At 47.1% G+C, this 7706-nt stretch overlaps 1 long non-coding RNA gene across 2 annotated transcripts; it reads right to left on the reverse strand.

Moving 5' to 3' along the window:
• Positions 1–3891: 3891 nt before the first annotated feature.
• Positions 3892–5125, reverse strand: LOC118524786 (uncharacterized). 2 transcript variants are annotated; one of them, XR_004911832.2, is made up of 3 exons: positions 4966–5125; positions 4690–4813; positions 3892–4257 (listed from the first exon to the last, which is right to left on the reverse strand). It is a non-coding gene; the product is annotated as an uncharacterized LOC118524786 (long non-coding RNA). The 2 variants fall into 2 exon arrangements; XR_013446195.1 differs by lacking the exon at positions 4966–5125 and having other exon boundaries at positions 4690–4957.
• Between the last annotated feature and the right edge of the window lie 2581 nt (positions 5126–7706).

Here is a 7706-nt window from a genome sequence, read left to right on the forward strand (position 1 = left end):
ACTTCAAGAGATTCACTCATCCAGCGCCCTGCAACTGGATTCAAGACCATGATATCCTCGTTTGACAGATGAAGGATACTGCACACAGAGCACTGGAGTGGCCTGCACAAGTTCATAGACCTGGGAAGCATCAGAGTTGAGAATTGAAACCTAATGTTTTGGCTCCAGTGCTCCTTCTATATACGAATCAATTTGATTATTTTCATTATTCTGAAACATTCTTGTTTTTTGAGCAATTTGAGAGCAAGGTGTGCATAAGATGATAACGTGCTAAGGGAAGTCTAAAGAGGATTGACTTTTATTCACACCAGCCTGAGGGAAGGTCTCTACTGGTGTGTCACAGATCTCTAGCCTTGACTTTACCCTGTTCAGCAATTTTTTAAAGATTTTATTTATTTGAGAGAGAGACAGAGCACAAGCAGGTGGAGGGGCAGAAGGAGAGGGAGAAGCAGACTCCCCACTGAGCAGGGAGCCCGATGTGGGGCTCGATCCCGGGACTCCAGGATCACGACCTGAGCCGAAGGCAGACGCTTAACCGACTGAGCCACCCAGGTGCCCTATCCTGTTCAGTATTTTAATGAAAATGGAGAAAGCAGACTTATCCAAATTTTGGGTAACCTATAACTAAGATGCTGAGCGACAAGAGCAGGATTCCAAACTCAGTGGACCCAAAGGATGGACCCAAACTCTTCCTATGAGGAAGAAGTATAAAGATTTCTTTTCCATCCAAGGGGGGCGGGGATGGAGAAGAGGAAACTACACAGGGAAAGGAGGAAAACTAACTTAATAGCATGTCTATTAAAAATGTTTGAAAATGGGTGGGCGCCTGGGTGGCTCAGTTGGTTAAGCGACTGCCTTCGGCTCAGGTCATGATCCTGGAGTCCCGGGATCGAGTCCCGCATCGGGCTCCCTGCTCGGCAGGGAGTCTGCTTCTCCCTCTGACCCTCCCCCCTCTCATGTGCTCTCTCTCATTCTCTCTCTCTCAAATAAATAAATAAAATCTAAAAAAAAAAAAAATTAAAAATGTTTGAAAATGGGGGCACCTGGGTGGCTCATCGTTAAGCGTCTGCCTTCGGATCAGGTCATGATCCCAGGGTCCTGGGATCGAGCCCCGCATCGGGCTCCCTGCTCAGCGGGAAGCCTGCTTCTCCCTCTCCCGCTCCCTCTGCTTCTGTTCCCTCTCTCACTGTGCCTCTCATTGTCAAATAAATAAATAAATTCTTAAAAAAAAAAAATGTTTGAAAATGCATTTAACTCCCCCCACTTAGTGCTGGCCAACAAGGGACTGGGGGAGCCACCATGTTGCACAACTCCAAGGGGCCCCATTTACATGTACTTCAGCAAGGCGGCCTTGGATATGGTTGCCAAAAAGCAGCAATGGATTTAGGCTGTCTTAACAGAACTACAGGGCTGTTAAAGAAATTTTCATGATACTTATTAAAGACTATAAGGTCAGACTTTATTCAGTGGGGACTTCTACAATGGAGTTTTGTAGTAGGGGAGAGAGCTTGGGCTCAACTCCAAATACAACAAGGACAAGTGAAGATTTATAGACAAGGAGCAGAGGCAGTGGATGGAAAGTTACTAAGATGAAACATGAGGGATAGAGGGGATTCTGGCTAAACCAACTTGCCAGGATTATTGCTGAAGGCAGGCCAGAGTGGTAAGATATTGGGGGCAGGGAGAAGGGGGGTAAGGAATTTGCCCAGAAATCAAGGGTAGGAGTTTTGCTCAACTGACCCAGAATTCTTGCTAAAACTTGACTAAGCAGAGACAAACACAGGAGCCCAAGAGTCAGGGCCTCATTGAGAAGGGAGTTCAGAGTTGATGATAAAAGGTCTAAGAAACATGTCATGCTTATCTTTCAAAAGACATTGATTGAGTACCTACTATGTGCCAGTTGACCAGTACAGACAACAAACTAAATTCCTGTCCCCCAAAATTTTACATTCTGGTGTGAATATAGGGAGAGACTAAAAATAAGTTAGTATATGAAAACAATAAGCAAGATAATTACAATATGAGAAATACTATGAAAGAAAAATAAAGGAGGGAAAATGGTGGAGTTGGATATCATCTCTAGAGCAATTAGTGAGGCAGAGGACAATGGAGTTTGGGGTGTCAGAGAGATGGAGGACTCTCAGAAAATGAAGGAGGGGCTGATTGGTTGAGTGCTGCTGGGAGCACACAAGAGCAGAACAGAGAAGTAGCCACAGAATTTGGCAACATGGAAGTCATTTGTGGCCATAATCCCAGAGCAGCTTTGGCTGGGATATTGAGAATGGAAGCCCGGATGGAGTGGGTTGAAGAGAGAATGGGAAGTGAGAAAGTAGAAACCACATTTTCTAGAAGTTTTGCTGTGATGGGAAGCAGAGAATGGGATGTAGCCACTGGGGGGATGTAGAGTCAAGGAAGGATGTACTTGAAAAGATGGAAAGTATGAGGACACAATTGTGTGCAGATGGGAAGGATCTAGTAGAGGAAGGGCAAGTGACGGTCAGGAGAGAGGGAGGAGAGGCACGTGGTCTTTGAGATGGCAAGTGGAGATGGGTCCCGAACACAGGAGGAGGAGTCAGCCTTTGATAGGAGCAGGGAGATAGAATGCTTACAGGGGAAGCACTGTAACTGGAAACAAAATGGAAAATATAAAGTCAGCTGCCAGTAGGTTTGTAGGCTCAGTGGTAGGAAGATGTTAAACGCTTCCATTTTCTTAATGAAGAATGAGCCTGAAGTTGGGTGGAGCAGAATGCAGGTATAAGAAGTAGGGAAAGTTACGAAATGAGTGCCTTGCAGCTGATGGGGTAGGCATAGCAGGAGCTGGGAGGAACGGAGCGCCCATGTGAGGTTTCATGCAAGCCTCGGATATTGACTCTGGGTAAGTTAAGCAACAAATCAACTGGAAGAATGGAGAGAGTTCACGTTGTCATAGGAAAAGCTGAAGGACCAGAGTACCAGGGACTCCATAGCAAAAACTCATGGACAGCAGCTGTTGGGATGAGTGGGGTTCCATCCCCCCACATTCAGATTCCAAGGAGAGAGCATCTGATTGGCCAGATTGAGGCAAAGGACAATGATTTTATTGTAAGTCTCACCAAGACTCTGTTCAGTGGGAGGGGGATACTGCATCCAGCAAAACTGTGGAGTTATTACCTGAAGAAGAGGGAAAGGATTCTGGACAGACAAAATCAGATGACTCCTACGTAGTCATGAATTAAACGATGACTAGTTAGTAGGATTGTGTGATTTCTCCAGCAATACTTTTCTCTGGGGCAAGCTCAAAGAAAATGTGTCATTGGGATTGAACTAAGTAAGCTTTCTGGAATAAGGAGCTTATTATAGTAATTAGACCTTACAAAGTCGTGGGAAGAGCTAGGGAAGTAAAAGTCCAAATCTGGAGCTGAAGAATCTGAGAAAAGCCATGAACCAGCCCTGACACTGGGGAATGAGTGGGCATCTGTAGGAATTCTGGAAGCTAGCCATATCTAGCTGCTGCAGGAGGACCACAAAGAGGGCTGGTGGAGAAGTCCAGGGATGATTGTTGGTTCTCCTCTGCTACTGTGTCTGTGAGTTCACACCAAAGTGTCTGGAGTGGGCCTCGTTTCACCTGGTCAGCAATGCCAGCAGGTGGGAAAAGAGACCCAGACCGGGGAAGAGTAAGTGCAACCTGAACTCTGGGACTCCTGTGTCTACCTCTTACCAACAACAACCTTCAGTGCGTGGCGGCTGCTATTTCACCTTGCCTCCCAAATCTTGCACAACCTCACTTTTGACCAACTCTAACCCTGAACCATTCAGCAAAAGGGATTCCGGGAAACATCTCCCAGTGTAAATAAGTCATTAATTAAAAAATACAACATGGTGAGTGTAATCGAAGAAAAGATAGACAAGCAATTTAGGATTTTTTCAGGGGAGTGATTATAATGATGGACTGTAGGATCCAGAATATGGGGGTCATGTGAATTGGCAGTCCTAAGGTCAAAGAGTTTTACACCGGGGTCTGCTGGTTAGGTGAGCTGTAAGGATAAAAGATGATAGGAAGTGGGATATGAATTTGAGATTTTGGACGTGTTGTGGTTATGCGGATAAGGAGGTCTAGGGTGGCGGAGGTGATGAAGGCCCACATGTTGGAAGAATCATTCACGTGTCTGTTGAAGTTGCTGAGAATGGCTGGGAGAGGGCCAGAGGGAAGGTCAATGAGACAAGAGCTGAAGTCCTCAGTGAGCAGTAAGGACAGGTGGACACCGAGCTTGAATGAAGCTGGAGAGTTTGGAGGAGAAGGAAAAGAACTGGTTTTTAAACGGCGGCGATAGAGAACAAGAAAAGCTCCTACCCACTTCCTGCCCCGAGGTACCTGAAGCTGAAGGGGGAAAAATCCGCCCCCCCCCCCCGCCCCCCACCCCCGGCTTCTGAGAGTGCTGCAGGGGAACGAGTGTCCTGAAGGGGGCGCCAGATTTCACTTACTGAACGGAGGTGGGAGGCGCATTCAGGGAATAAGTGAGAATATACAGGGGCACTTGGCAAGCTCTCAACGTGTCTTCCAAGAGGGCGCAGTGAAATGTCCCCCCCAAGCGGAGGGGTGGGAGGGTGAGTCAGGTTAGGAATTATATTAGGACTTTTTAGTTTCAAATGTCAGAGATTCAACTCAAACTTAGTTAAGCAAAAGAAAAGAGAAGTTAATTGCTCACAAACCTGAAGTCCAGTGGGACAGCTAGCTTTAGTCTCAGATGCATCAGGGACCCAAACATGTGCTCGGGGTGCTTCCTCTGCGTTGGCTACATTCTCAGGCAGCTTCTCCCCACAGAGCAGTGGATGGCTGCCCAACAGGTAGACATGGTCTTCAGCCACTGCCTTTTCCCTTATCACACGAGTGAAATCCCAACCCAACCAACCACTGGGGTTAGTGGGGAGGCATCTCTGATTGGCCAGACCTGCATCCCCTGCCCACTTATGGTGGATAGCACTCACCAGAACCACATGTTGGTAAGTAAGGAAATGGTTCTTCAAAGGAAAACAGCAATGCTGTCATCAAGAGAAGGAGGGCCAGGTACTGGACAGGCAGAACATGGAATGTCCATGTCAGGTACATACAGAGCAGGATGGGGATGAAAGTCAGGGTGATACTGAATCACTGCAGAGGCTGGGATTTGGACCTCTGGTGGTCACCGAGGAAAACGGATGTGAGGCAAGATGGGGTCCGCACTGATAACCTTTTAGGGGAAGAGGGCAATCTTCATAGTAGTCCTAGAGCACCAGAATGGGGCCTTGGCCATAGCGCCATCTAGCCGTGCGACACGGCATAGCCGGGAAGCCAAGGCACAAGATGGCCTCCCGGTGATTGTTCACGTGCTCTGCTCCAGATAGTTTGTGGTCTAGCAGAAGCAAGGAGTCCTTTGAAAAAGTCTGAAAGTAGTGGGGAAGTTGGGGGAGAAAAAGTTGAGAAAGATGTGATCTACAGCAGCTCTTGTCAATCTGAAGAACTGACCTCTGGAAGAGGGAGGAAACTTAGTATAAGTGGCTCAAATTAGAATCGGCACCAATGTGTACAAGTGAGGGGCAAGTTTTGATCTAATAATTACAATTAGAACTGTTTAACAAAGAAGAGGGCTTTCTCCTGAGGTGGTGAGTTCCCTGTCCCTAAATGTGTTTAAGCAGTGATTTGAATGCCTCTAGTCAGAGATATTATGTAAAGGCTTCTATTTTGGGTAAGAGATCAAACCAGAACACTTTTAAAGTAGCTTCCAGATTTAAATTCTATGACTTTACTCACTCTAAGAAAGAGGAAGAAATCATCAGCCAAATGGTGCTTTGGCTAAATGTTGTCTTCAATATCCTCTCACTTCCCTTTTATTTATTTTTTATTCCTTGTTTTCTGTCTCCAGGCACCTTCATCCCATCCCTAGAAGCTTGACGCTCTCATGCTGTCTACTGGATTCCCACCCAGGTCGGCCTTGTAGACACAGCGTCCCTGCTGCAAAATTAGTCCTCTTGTTCCTCATCAGGTGCCAGGCACCAGGATAGCTGAGAGGGTATGTGGGTGAGTGGGACAGAGCCCCTGCTCCCTCTGGGGAAGAAGTGAGACAGAAAAGCACCCACCAAGCACCAGGCACCCAGCTGGACACCTTGCATCATTCTTGCATTTTCCTCTTTGCCAACCCCATCAGGCAGGGATGATTCATTTTGAGAAGAAAACTGAGGCCCAGAAAGGACTGCCCAGAAAATGAGAGCCGAAGTTCAAACCCGAGTCAGTCTGGCTCCGTGTTGCCTATAAGCAAAAAAACAAAATACAGTTACAAAACAAATCGGTTTTCATCGGTTTTCACACTTTCTTTTGGCAGCCCCAGGAATGAAAGGATTTTTTTTTTTTAAGCTTATGATTGGATCCCGAGAATGAAGCAAAAACTGCCTCATTCGGTCCTGGTGGATACCAAATGGAATTCAGCAAAACCAGGGACAGGTTTGGGTGTGTCTTACCAAGTAGAACTCAGTGAGTGACCCTGTGCAGTCCTGTGATGGGCCCGGCTCCGCAGAGGTGCCACCAACAAGTTTCTGGTTGCCTTGCAGCGCTGCGGGCGGAGAGCGGCGGCTCGGGTGCCATCTAGTGGTGAGCCTGAACCTCGTTGCAGGCTTGAGAAAGGATCTGGTGCCAACATGCCTTCAGGATAGGCAAAGAGCTAGGACTCAGTCAGCTGTACTGGCTGAGTCCTGAATCCCAGGCCCAGAGCCCATCATAGCATCCCCAAAGAAATTCATCGGCTGCCCATGTTGCCATCAGATCTATATCCTTGCACCCAGTGGCCTCTCTCAGCCCACACCTTCACCTTCCAGTCTTTCCAGAAAGAAACCTGAATGCCCTTCTATACTCTCTTTTGTACTTCCATTCATGTCAGTGACAGGTGAGAAAAAACAGGACTCAGTTAATCTCGTCTTGCAGCTACACACACACACACACACACACACACACACACCCAGGGTCATTCATCAGAAAGCCTCTCCAAGGGAACTTTTCCTAAACAGGAGATCCAGGTGGGAAAAAATCAGCAGCATGGGAAGGCCATAGATGAAGACCACCAAAGAAGAAAATGCTGTTCTTGCAAAAGGAACCCCCATAAACAGAACCTAGCGAACAGGAACCTCCTCAGCTCTAAGGGCCTGGCTCCTGGCTACCTCAGGTCCTCCCTCCAATTCTCCTGTCCTCTCTCTCTGCCTGGTATGCCACATTTCAGCTCTGGCCCCACCGTCCACGGGGCAGGCCGTCGTGCAGAGCCTGGACCTGGACAGGAGGGGAGACTGGTGGTTTCAATGGCCCAGAGCCGTGGGTTTGACCTTGGTGTAAGAGGTGCTGGAGAATCTACATGGCATCCTAGAGGATTTTCTTGAATACACCTGGGTTAGGAAGAGTTCTTCCTGCTCATACTGACTTTTGTACCTGATTCACCCAGTTTAATCATTCATGTATAATGTGATATGCGTATATTTTAATTTAAAAATATATTTCTGTTTGAGGTCTTCTGGTAGGCAGAATAACCCTCCCTCCAAAAATGTTCACACCTTCATTCCCAGGCCATACGAATACATTACTTTGCATGGCGAATGAGACTTTGCATATGTAATTAAGGTTAAGGACCTGAGATGGGGAGATTATCTTGGATTATCGTGGTGGGTCCAATCTAATCACATCAGCCCTTTAAAAGCAGAAAGCCTTTCTG

Source organism: Halichoerus grypus, chromosome 3 (assembly GCF_964656455.1).
Source record: "Halichoerus grypus chromosome 3, mHalGry1.hap1.1, whole genome shotgun sequence".
NCBI classification, from domain to species: domain Eukaryota; kingdom Metazoa; phylum Chordata; class Mammalia; order Carnivora; family Phocidae; genus Halichoerus; species Halichoerus grypus.